Source organism: Dermacentor andersoni, chromosome 2 (genome assembly GCF_023375885.2).
Source record: "Dermacentor andersoni chromosome 2, qqDerAnde1_hic_scaffold, whole genome shotgun sequence".
Taxonomy (NCBI): domain Eukaryota; kingdom Metazoa; phylum Arthropoda; class Arachnida; order Ixodida; family Ixodidae; genus Dermacentor; species Dermacentor andersoni.
Genome location: NC_092815.1, coordinates 223429774 through 223442444, shown reverse-complemented (window position 1 = coordinate 223442444; position 12671 = coordinate 223429774). Strand labels below are relative to the sequence as shown.

Below are 12671 nucleotides of genomic sequence, written 5' to 3'. Positions count from 1 at the left end.
ACGTGTGGATGCTTCTATGCCCGAAAATTACAAATTGAAGCACATTTTGAAGGGCATCGCCGATGACATTTTCCAAATGTTCATCGCCAAGAGGCCGCGCACCGTAGCAGAGCTCATAAACTTGTGCCAAAGCTACGACGAGTTGAGGAGTTGAGGCTCCGGCGGGTTATTGAAGACCAAGTTGCTGAGGCTCTACTAATGCACAATGAGCAGTACCCTGTCACCGCGCACTTACGCATCCGTCACCGCTCAGCCTGCAGGATGTAGCACAACCACTCGTTACGCTACATCCTCGGCCGCTACCACCCGTTCATCATCCCATTCATCGACCTGCCTTTGCTACACCCTTAGTCAAGTCCTGCATAAAACACAGCTTATAAACCGGAACTCGGGATCAATATATTGCCACTTGTACCCGGCCCTTTTAACCGGCCGTTTTAACCAGCCCACTGAGCAAACGTCAGATAGTTTACATGGTACAAAAATATACCGGAAATCGAGATCAAAATTTAGCCAAAAGCGTGGCAGTTTGGGCGAGTTGGTATGTCATAACTGTTTAAGGCTAGTAGCGCCGCTCAGGACGAGCAAAAAAGGACAGAGGTAGGGGTAATCAAAGGGAGCGGAAAACAGGGTTAGCGCTCACCCTGTTTTCCGCTCCCTTTGATTACCCCTACCTCTGTCTTTTTTTGCTCGTCCTGAGCGGCGCTACTAGCCTTAAACAAAATTTAGCCGCTTATAAACACGCAGATTAGGCGGCTCACGAAGTCGGCGGCCCGCCATGCAAAGGGCCAAATATACCGATCACGCTATACGTGACTGAACTAAGCAGCCCACCGTGCAAGTGGCTCACAATGCAATTGGCCTGTGACGTAAGCGGCCACCTGTTCGTGAGGTTCACAAAACAAGCGGCTCATTCTTGTGAGTCTCAAAGCATCGCTGGCCTGTCTTCTAAGCGGCTCACAACAGAAATGGTTCGCTATTATGTGGCCGTAAATCATGTAGCCTATACTGTAGCTAAAAAAAAACATCCCTTATAGCTGGCTGCGCGCCTCTTCCTAAACAGCGAATGTATATTGATATACACCTACAAGCAGATATCAATTTAGAAACATACAAACAGAACAGACCAAATACTCACCAGTCAGGAATGGAACCCGGGTACACTGCGTGTCAGACAGACATCTATACCACTGCACTATATGCCACCATAGCGATTGGCACTGAGTAAAAGGGTCCTAAATATTTTGTGGGTTACGTTGCAATAGTGTACTACAGGTTCGGTAAGTGCTCTTAATATGCCAGTGCACAGTATTTTACAACCTATAACATGAGCATGTTTTATTTCAGTGCACTTTTTGAACAAAGCGCACACTGAACCCGCCACAGCAGTTCAGTAGTTATAATGCTCAACTGTTAATCTCGAAGACGCACGTTCGCTCCCGGCTGCGGCGACATTTCAATAAAAGGAAAATGCCAGAGGCCCGTGTATTGTATGATGTCATTGCACGTTCAAAAAACCTCAATTCCATGAAATTTATCCGGAGCCCTCAGTTATGGCGTTCCTCATATTCTGAGCAGACACGGGACGTTAAAAACCAAAAATCTCTCGCTTTTTAACAAGAAGAATTTTGCAACGCTTTCTTGCATCCACATGCAATATTTATTAAGGGGAACACTAATTTCAGTCCAAATAATTTTCGGCTTTTTAGACCAAATCAGACATCAGAATGTACTGCTTAATTTTTTGCCTGGTTTCTACCAGCTTAAATCTCAAGCGCTGTGCTGCGCGAAAAGCTTGAGCAAACAGGTGGAGCAGTCAGACCTCCGAAGTTCAGCAACATCTGCAAATAAAGCACTCAAGAACATGCGCCAATGCGCTTCTATATTTCTGAAGAGACGCAGGATTCTTTATTCAGTGTCGAAGTGTACAAACTTCGCGTGTCATTTTTGTCAGCAGGTGTAATGTAACTTCTTCATCTTTGTTACAATGTTTATAAGCTTGCTGCTCATCCAGCACCGCGGGAACTCTACAACATTGCTCAGCGCACTTTGCACGAGGCCTAAAGTTTGGGCGAAAGCGCTTGGATATGTGAGGTCCTTAATATAATATACAGCGAGGCAGAGCGTCAGTGCTTCTTCAAGCTTGCTTTCTTTGCGCAAGATGACAACTTCGCCCTCTGTACAACAGATGCTCTTTGAAGACCAAGTCCACAGAATCCTTGGTCCGGGTCTGTTTTCGTCTGGAGCGCGACCCTAAAATTACGAAAAAATTTCAAAATGTGAAATTTTATCTTTGTTCTATGAGTAATAATAGAGACAATTGTACGTTATAAGAGTAATGTACGCACGGAGGAAGGAAACTAAGGAGAGGCCCTACCCCCTCCGCGCGCTAGGAGAAAAGTGTGGCGGAAATGACGTATAGGTTCTCATTTCTTTTGCTGCTTTTTTATTTTTTTTGCTGCATGGCCACGCCTTTTGGGCCACAATGGCGGCGTTGTTCTGATTTTTTGAGCGCGCACACGTGTTGCTCTGGTAGGTTTCGTGCCGTGGCAAAGGCGCTGTGTGGGCGGGTTTGCGTTAGTCACCGTGTCTTGTTGCGCTGTGTTACCTGCACCGTGCTCTGCCGGATGTTGCGCGAGCGCGCGCGCTCCGCGTGCGAAACCACGCGCAGCGCGGCGTGGTTTCGCGAAAGATGTAAACAAGAGAGGAGGGTGGCACAAAAGGCGGAGCATCGCCATGAGCAACGCCAACTTCCGGCTTTACTTTTGCTTCACAAAGAGTGACGTCAGGGCCTCTCCTTAGTTTCCTTCCTCCGTGTGTACGTTAAAGTTCTGACAACTTCTAGAGTCATGTGAAAACACTTTTCGTGTACTTTCTAAGTGGCTTCCATCACGAGTGGAGTGTCACACAAATACATGATTTTGCATCGCCAAAATATAGCATTTCAGCGTGCAGCCACCAACTGCACGATAGATCGAAAATAAACTAATAGAACAAAATGTAACTAGAGTTTAGAACATCAGCGTACTTACTGAAGCAATCAGCGAGTGTTTCGCGTGTCTCCCTCTCAGCTCCTCATCGATGCTGGCGAAGTCCATATCACGACTGTACACTTTTGTAACGAGCTCTTTAACTTTGTTCAGTCGGTTCACGATTTCGACCATCTTCTGGTTAAACCTTATCTCTGCTTCGTTGCCTAGCTGAAAAGAGGAAGCGGTATTTCAGTTCATCATTACATGCTTAATTTCGCCATGAAAGGTGCAATACTAACAATTTCTTCGTTCAAAAAAAAAGCTTGGCAGCCGAGCGGGTGGGTTGGCCTTGCGCATCTTGATATTGCTGTGCAACAGCACCAGCATTCTTTCTTTGTTAAAAGGTCCTGTTAGACCTGAAGCCTTCCCAACTGCCTAGAAAAAAAAAATAACTGGTTACCGACTCTTCTATTTCGAACGGCATGGCTATTTCGAAATTCTCAACCGAAATCCAGGTCCAGATTTAAATTCGTATTATTGGTTTCTGTCCTTAGTTCGCTATTCGCAAAGAGCCATTACATTATGCATTAAGCATTACGCAGTGTTCAGCTGCATATATATCACAATAAACCATCCGTTTTAATGATTAAGTCTTGCACTCTTATTGGGTTGGAAATGCTGGCTGTCTCCGGCGTTTACTCACAATCTGTATTACACTCATCGAAATAGCGATTACTTTTCTTTGGTTAAGATTTAGAAGAACTTGCATTTAAAGCATCTCTCCCACACAAATTTAGAATAGCCTGTTGAGTATACATACTTCCAGTTCTTTCGACGCAGATTCGGAGTCGATTAACAGGGGCTCTAAGGACCGAGCTGCGGCCTGGAGTGGAGCCTTCTTGGGAGCTTCACTTGCTTCTCGTCGTTGTGCCCTGTGCCGTCTTGCCTCTGCAAGCCGCGACAGAAATACAGCCTAGGATTTGAACAGTTTTGCATTGATAAGTGCATTAGAGTAAATATATTGTTCGCCAAGATTTACGTTTGGGCAATGCTCAGATAAATCTCTTCAATGCTATTCAAGCTGCAGCAATGTTAAATGCACCTTTGGTCCTTTTGTACGTCCTCTTACGTCCTTCCGCGATTTTTCCCAAAGCATGTTGGGATACATATTTGCGAGTGTCTCTCCTAACGCAAAGTACTTCCATCTACGTAGGGCAGTATTTTTGTCCTGAATTGTATTGTTTTCACTGAAACAAAGTGAGAAGGTAATACTTTCTGCTTTAATAATTCCGTGGTAGAATTTTGCCAAGCTCGAAACAGTTTACATGTAACTGCAGCGACGACACGTTTAGTTTTAACCGTAAAAGCATAGATAATACCATTACATATAGAAACGCAAGCCAGTACTTGCCGCCTTCATAGACTTCCTTTTCAAGTAATACTTGAGAAACAAAGAGCCATGCCGTAGTGTATTACTTACTCGAGAAAATGAATTAGCTCATGGCGAAGTTGTTTCGACTGTTTGCGGTGTTGTTCTTCCGTAATTTCCATTCCACTGAGCAGTGGCTGAACGAAAGCAGAAAACTCGGGCAGCTTGTTGTCTACTGACCAGTGAAGGCTTGCCAGAGTTTTCTGCAAAGAATCACAATCACAGTCTGTTTCACTTGGTTGAAAAAAAAAACTTTTATTTGACAGCATGTCTCATCTTCATTAGGAACAATTTTCTTTGCACAAAAAATATGGCACCGCAACGACTCAAGGCGTCAAGCGACATGTGTTTAAGCCTCGGAAGTCCAACTACACGTATCGCAGTTTCTTGAGCATGCGAAAACAACAAATCGAAACATTATTTTATTGCTTTAAACACTGGCAAAAATGCTACGTTAGGTAGAAGCAGATGAAATCTTACACTCAATGTGTTCCTTTCTCCAAGCTTCTGCCTCTGTAGAACATCGTATAACCGCACATGAACATCACGCAATAACCACACAAAATATCATGTCGCCCAATGAAATAACAAATAGCGTACGACATTCGACATACCAAAGCTGACAGCAAAACATCAATTTTTATACATGGTTGTATTGTTTTGCATAGCGGTAATTCTTTTACAGTGACTGGAGATATTTATACAAACTGTGCGCGGCGAACTTCTGTTATTGTAGCGAATCTATTTGGGAAGCAGTGTAGATACATTGAGGAATGAAATAATATTCATTATTCCTTTCGTACACGAACACAGGCCACGGAAGCACCAAGCTCGCAGGAGTAGTTACAGTTTCGTGACAAGCCTCCTTCCCCAAAAATGCGTTAACTTCTTTCACATACGCTGTGTTGCTCTGTACCTTGCACAATAAAAATATATGAGCTTCAAAGGAAACTATGTCGGATATTCTACAAAAGCACGGGTTCCGATGGGGTGTACCACTGAGAACTACGTCATTCACTCTGAGCGTCACGTTCCGGGCGCTCACAAACCCAACAGAGAGGGCAACCTTGCCGACATCACAATGAGGCAGTCCGGCTTCACAGTTTCTCATCGAGGGCATAAGGAGCACCACGGACTAAGCTTAATTTATTAGTAGCATCCCCTGTCCTTGGAGTACCATCGTCGTTCTAAAGAGCATGTGATGTATTTGTCTGAAGGAAGTCGCTGACAGATAACGGCAAGTTCTTGAAATTAAAAAAAAATTTTTGACTTAGGCAGAGCATTCTTGGCTTCGAATCGCATAGTCCAGTGTTGGCGGCCCGGGCGGTGGGTTTTAATTTGTTCGACAATGTGCAGAAGCATGTGTAGCTTGGGGAACATTGCTTCTTCTCCATAGCGTTTTAAGAATATTTCCTGGTGGTCAGCAATCAGTTCCTCTAAGTCGCCAACAGCCTCTGCTGTCAAAACCGGAGAGAATATTATTTGAGTTCTGCGCTAACCGGACAAGGCTGCGCACATGCATTGAATTTTTGGGCAAAAAACATGCCAGAATCAAGGGCAGGTGCAGGATTAGCACCAGTGATGCACTCGCAGAAGTAAAAACAGTTAGATCCCGCTCAAACATCCTCGGCCGGTCACTGCTGCTTACCGCGCGATGAAAACTGAACGTGCTTAGGGCATCATTCAATTCTTTGCGAGAAAACCAGGCTTTCTCTTTCACTGCAGTTTTCAAAAAAAGTGCTATTTCTTTCGGTACAATTTCCTCTAGTAAAACATGCATTGGATCATACAAAATGTCTTTTGTCAAAAGAAAAAAAGGAACGGAGGTCAACATGAACTCTCCATTTATTCCAAACAGCTTACTTCGAGCTGCAGCGCATGTACTTTCTTTTAGCTGCTCCATCTGTGCAATTGTCTCGCGTTCGGTCCTCAGAATGCATTCTCCATGCCGACTCGGCCGTGCATAGTCGGCCGTTTGCACCAGACATGTGCGGCAGGAGCGAAACACTGTATGGCCAAACGATTCTTTAATACCAGCTAATGAATGGACAGCCAGAGCGTCGCCTGTCAAGGTCATGAGAGCACCAAAAAACTTTTCCGTGCCCCGGTTTGTGCGAAAGTTCATCCCTTCAGTGCTTAGAGCCTTTAGCACTGTTGTGAAATTATGAAAGAATTCCAGACATGCTGTGTGTTGTTTGAAATGGGAAGTGTTGCCAACTCCTAGGAAAAATATGTTGCTTAGCTTGGAGCGTTCATGAGGTGGGAGATTTAGAAGCGATACGTAGAACATACTAAGTTTTCCACGGCTTCATCTCTTCATACCAATAGGATTCGCTAATTCAATGTCGTCGTAGTAAAGGCTAAGCAGGATAATATTATTTTGCTTCTGAAAAATTGGGTGGGAACGAAATCTACTACCGTCACAAAAGTCTTGGAGTAAAGATTTATGCTTGCTTTGGCGAAGGTTTCTCACGTGGGTGACAATCTCCGGGTGCTTCAAAAGATTGGCTAGGAGATCTAGTTTTACAATGTATGCTTTTTTTGTTCCTTCGAGCTGCACTTCAGTTGGAGGCACGTATATGCCAGCGTTCTCGTAGCAACGCTTCCGAAGCCTGTCTGCTTTAATATTAGCTGTGTCTATGGGAAATTCAGCTACGGCAAACATATTGCTTACTTCTTGAACGACGTCGTCAATACATGTTTTCGGACACTTATGTCGACCTTCTAGTCGCCGGCACAGGCCCAACATCATACTGGATACGATGCCATAGTTGTTCGGCTGCTGCTCTAGTGACATAGGGACGACATCACGATCAATTATTTCTCCATCCGAATGAACTGCTTTTCGTGGCTTATTACTTTCCGAATGTTTAATCTTACATCTTCTGTGGTGCTCCTGATAATGTTTCAGAAAGAAATAATTACTTCCACACATGCTGCACACAAATGATGTCACAGTGCCATTATTTACAGTTCTCGTATGTTGTGGAAACAAACTGAACGTGGTACGAAAAATCCACATTTCGAGCAGACATGCTGCCCTACTAAACCAGCTGAAATATTTCTTACTCCATCTGCGCCGACGTCCGAAGTTTCAGCTTGGTCGACAACTCGCTCGCTGGCAGAAGGCGTGTTACTCGGCTGTGGATCTGCGTTGTCGAAAAAACAAACAGATGTTTAGGAGCTGCGGTCTGGTCAAATCGGTATCGTCACTGCTAGGTACTGTACTACCTTCGGCAATAATTCCGTTCTGAACATAAATAAACATGCCTTTTAGATAGAATATTATGTTTAGATAAAACATGATATTGAGGATGTTTTAGATTACGTATATTTGCTGCGCCGTTTGAAGCCAATTCTTTCATTTTAGATACGTCTGAATACATGTAGTGAGATCGATTCGCTCTGCCAGAGCACCTGTATCGAGAGAACATCTTGATGGGCTAGTAGGTAGCTGTTCATTGTACCTATTAAAAGGTACCGTAAAAATAGACACAACATGAGAAAAGACAAACGGACAGGGCATCATATTATCAAGCAGGTATGCCCAAGGTGGCTTAAGGCTTCATTGTACTTCTGCCAATACGCCTAGATTTGTACAGAAAATTTTGTGCTGTTCTTGCTGTTGGCGATGCGAGCAAAAAAAAAAAAACTCTGAAAAAGGAAGTCAATTTTTCGACTGTAATTTGACACAATTTTCAAGGGTAATCGAGCGTCTCTGATAAAATGAGCTAGCATTTGAATACCTAATTAGTCCATCGATATAGCTATACAAATTTCAAGTAAAACGCACCAAATGTTGCGCTTATAAAATGAATTGAGCTCCAATCTGCCGTTTGGCAGTGTCTACAAACAATTATCAGCACAAAATGGTTGTTGTGTCGGATAATTACTTAAGTATGACTGGCTTGCGTAGTTTGAGTTCAAGGGGTGGCTAACTCTAGAAATCTTAAAAGAAGCTGCTAGATTTGCGACACCTACCTTTAGATCGGCGAGCTGCTTCAAGCCCATCCGTGATACGGGCTGCATCACTTGCGGTTGGAGACGGCGTCCGCATGTTTGAAATATCGCATACCGGATGATCCTCCTCCCCATCTGCAGAGCAAGAAGAAATGCGACTGATTTATTACTTTCTTAGATGTTAAGCTCCGTGAAGTACCGTAGCATGTAAAACTAATTCTAATGCCTTTTCATTTGAATGCGGCATTGAAAGCAGTTTCACTATGGCCACGTGTCATAACTTTCTTTGGGCGAAGACTAACTTTGCGGGAAATGACTGTTTTAGGCTTGTAGCACAGCTCGGAAGAGCAACAAAGGAAGGAGGTAGGGGTAATCAAAGGGAACAGAAAAACAGAGTGAGTGCTAACTTCCAACTGACGGTTTATTTCGTGACACAAGACTGCTTATACATTCGGCAAACCATATGACATCAAGAGATAACAAAGAAACCAAGCAACAAAACCGATAGTAACAAAGTGGTAACATATTCAGACAGCCTGTGGCTGCAGTCGGAGATACGCCAATTCATTGCTTGATAATAATAATGAATTTACGGGAAATATATGGGTAGAGGTGTTGCATTTACTCAATTGCAACAAGCGTTTTTTTTTTTCTTGAAAATTTTTGTTGCTTGAAGCCATCCCCTGCGTTAAATATGAATAACAGAAAAATTCAGATTTCGCGGGACCACAAGAATTCTCCAAATTATGGTGGTGGGAACAGGGTTCGCTCTCCAATAGTGATAATTATACCGTGCGGGAAACTGGGGCGGCATACGCTAAAACTGCGCGTGAATGTCGATCTCAAGAACAGCGCGACACACCCAATGCCGGCCCGTGATGTACAATAACCTGCGTCCGAAGCGAGCGTTTAACAGCATAGCGCGGGCTTCCGATTATCTGACGCCTAGTTACGATTATCTGACGGCAGCAACGAGATTCCGTTGAAGTAGAAATTGCACGTTGTTACTTGCTGTTGCTCCCGTTTTCTGCAGGGCGTACTCTCGTCGCGGAAGCAAAACAAACGATAAAAGCGGCCGAAAGCTCTTGTCATACTTTGCCAGGATGCGTGCCGCTTTTTACTCACATATTCGCCACCATCGTATCCATATTCCCGGTGCACCACGGTTGAGTGCCGCACAATTGTTGTCACGCTAAATTCGAGTATATATTTGCAAGTACATCAAATGATTACCAATATTTGCTGCCCGGAACTCTTGCAACGATTCTACTGTTTGCGTGCTACATGTTGGCAAGGGCTGCTGGCTTGGGACTGCACAAGAATACGTTGCAATAGGCGCATCAACACTGATAAGTAATCCAGAAGTGGGAAAACCAGAGAACAAAATAGGACAGAACAGGAGGTATGAATAAGTCTAAGAAAAGGTTTTTCTTGTGCGAAAGCATCAAATGACCCAATGAGCGAAAACACCTAGAATCTGTAGCAGCAAAACCGCACGCAAATTCCAATTGACAGCGATGCTACGTGACGAGCGCACCTCGGTGGAGCAAAGCGCGCGAAACATCCTTGGTGGCCCCCACTGCTTCATCGGTCACTCGTCGTCGCAGGTCGTTGGTGGCATGCGGCGTTGGCACCGTAAGCTGCTGCTGCTTGCTGAGTCCCGCAGCACACACCGCTATGGTATGTGCTGCCTGCACGTACCCGCAAAAATAACCTACGGGAATTTAATCGCGAAAGTCCCTAGAATACGCCGCAGAAAAACTCGAAAACACTACTCGCAGCACGAAACCCGAAGGACAACTCAGCGGCGTTCAATTGAACATTATTGCTTTCGCATTCACTACTCATAAGAAGTGCTTAGTTGTCCTTGGATTTATTTTGCGTTCCCACTCTCACATGGCGCGATTTTAGCAGTGCGACGCACTAAAGCTCAAAAAGAAAAAGTAGCAGCGTTCGTGTTTGTCCTTTTGCAGAACCTTGATACTTTTTGCACTTTCGCGCGTCGCCCTGCTAAAGCCACGCCATGACCGTATACCTACACGCCTACATCGCTATTCTTATCCAGTCTTCCATGTAACCGACATGCAAGTCACCTCATTTGGGTCTGCTGCGTACCAACCTCATATTCAATGTTGTCATTGGCCTCAGTCGCTAGTAAGGGACTGCGTCGTTGTTAAAGCTAACGGCCCTCGTCATGTGACAGCAGTGGTATACCATGGGCTTTGAAATACGTTAGGGCGGTTGCGCGTTAGCGACTAAATGAACGGCTTTTTTTTTCTTTTCAGAATTCGCAGCCTCTCTGACAGAGCAGAAAACTGACGTTATAACGCTTAAGAACACATTTAGAGTATGCATCTCTATTATTCGAAACCACACGTACCGCTATTTCGTTTTTAAGTCAAAGCGCCGGCCTAGCTCGGGTCACATAAGCCTAGAAGCCGTATATAACAAAAGGCAGAAAAATTCAATAGAGGCACTTACCCATACGAGCATAGTGAACCGGGCTATGCCCGCAGTATGCACACCAGGATGCTTGGTACGGCGCTGCCGGCTGGTGAGAACCATCGGTAGACCGGAAATAACCGTCGTACTCACAGCTGTCTTCAAAGTTGCAGCGTCCCCGCAAGACGCCTTTTACGTCGCAAGACGAAAACATATTCCTCTAGAAAACCGGCCCCCCTTTAACAGAAGAGGCACCTACTGTACGTTGAATGTGAGACCGAAACCTTAGCAACAGCGTTGCAGCCAGTTCGAGCCACGTGCACTCGGTCGCGTTCGATGGTTTGCCCTTCAACGTGTGGCACGTCAAACTAAACGCTATCGCTTTTTGAGCAGCAGGCACACCCTTTCACTTCGCATCTACGGCGGCAGCCACCGGCAACGCTGCGCTGACACAGCAATTGGAGACGCGTGAAAACGCTCGGTCACCATCCGAAATGTGGCTGACGAAGGCGCATTATCGGCGCCTATGCATAAGAACGCGGCGAAAAGTGTACGTAATTTTCTTCAGTCCTGGCTAACCGCCTAGCAGCAGTCAAGATTTTCCAAGTCAATCATATACAACATCCCTCCCTCAAGCAACTGCTGTAACGGTTTAAGCGAGGACAAAGAATAAGTTTAAGTACCCCGTTCCAAATAAGAGCAGCCAGAATATCTTCCAATGATATATTTTAGTATCCTACTTTTTTAAGGGCAACTAATACCATTAATGTTTGTTACCTTCTGCCATAATTGAACCGTAATATAGCAAAAACTGTAGATAATACATTCTTATTCTTGCAAGATGTACACTGCTGCTAATCCCGGCTTCTGATGAAAAGGACTGAAATGTTCGCTCCAATCCAGTGGAGCCGCGCCAAGAAAGGCACCGCATGGTCCTCGGCCGTCTATATTTGGGACAGGATCTACTGGCCGCATAATAACGTGCCGCATTCTTATCACCTTTCATATGCGGATCTTCACTGCTCTTTGTGCCGTATATGACTTTTTCACGCATAAACCTTCTTGCGAGGCCGCATATATGCCTTTAAGCATGCGGCACGCCAATGAATATCACTTATATCCGGGAGGTTAACCAGTACATGACTAAGAGTGTAATCCTTGGCGCACGCAAGACAACAGGCCCATATGTTATGCCTCCGGTATTCCTGGACATGTTGCACGACTCTGCCGCCGCTACATGCTGCACGCTGATGCGTTTGTGCAGTCGCCTCCCTGCGCCGACGTGCAGCCTTTCCACGACGCTTATTTTAGTCGGCAGTCGAACAGGCCACCAGCCGAGCGCCCGGTCCTTACACGTCGTTCACCTTCCCCGTATCGCCGCTCGTTGTTCCCCATGCGTCGGCGCCCTTCACGCACGCAAGAGGAATACTAACCGCCACAGTTCAGGAGGCAGGAACTGCGTCACCATCAATCTGTACAAATCCTCCATTGTCGCCTTCGAACGTTATCGACCTTACTGTTGACGGCGTCCCTACCGTTGCGCTAATTGATACTGGAGCAGCCGTGTCTGTCCTAAACGAGCGCCTCTCTCGCGCTTTGCGAAAAGTTACGATGCCACTTTCTGGGTTTTCCCTGTGCACAGAAAGCGCCCAGCCAGTTCAGGCTTCAGCAGCATGCACAGCTAGAGTTGTTATTCAGGGCGTTTTCTATATTGTGGAGTTTGTGGTTCTGCAATCCTGTTCTCACGACGTGACACTTGGGTGGGACTTTCTGTCGCTAAATAACGCCGTCATCAATTGCGCACGTGCTGAAGTCGAATTATCGCCTCTGTGTGACGTGCCCCTCGTCGGCGCCACTTCTCTTCCCAC

At 45.3% G+C, this 12671-nt stretch overlaps 2 long non-coding RNA genes across 2 annotated transcripts; both read right to left on the bottom strand.

Moving 5' to 3' along the window:
* Positions 1–1878: 1878 nt before the first annotated feature.
* On the bottom strand, positions 1879–3705 carry LOC126524730 (uncharacterized). Its single transcript, XR_011892926.1, has 2 exons — positions 3033–3705; positions 1879–2253 (listed from the first exon to the last, which is right to left on the bottom strand). It is a non-coding gene; the product is annotated as an uncharacterized lncRNA (long non-coding RNA).
* A 753-nt stretch (positions 3706–4458) lies between these two features.
* On the bottom strand, positions 4459–8627 carry LOC140216228 (uncharacterized). Its single transcript, XR_011892925.1, has 3 exons — positions 8383–8627; positions 7471–7550; positions 4459–4604 (listed from the first exon to the last, which is right to left on the bottom strand). It is a non-coding gene; the product is annotated as an uncharacterized lncRNA (long non-coding RNA).
* Positions 8628–12671: the final 4044 nt, after the last annotated feature.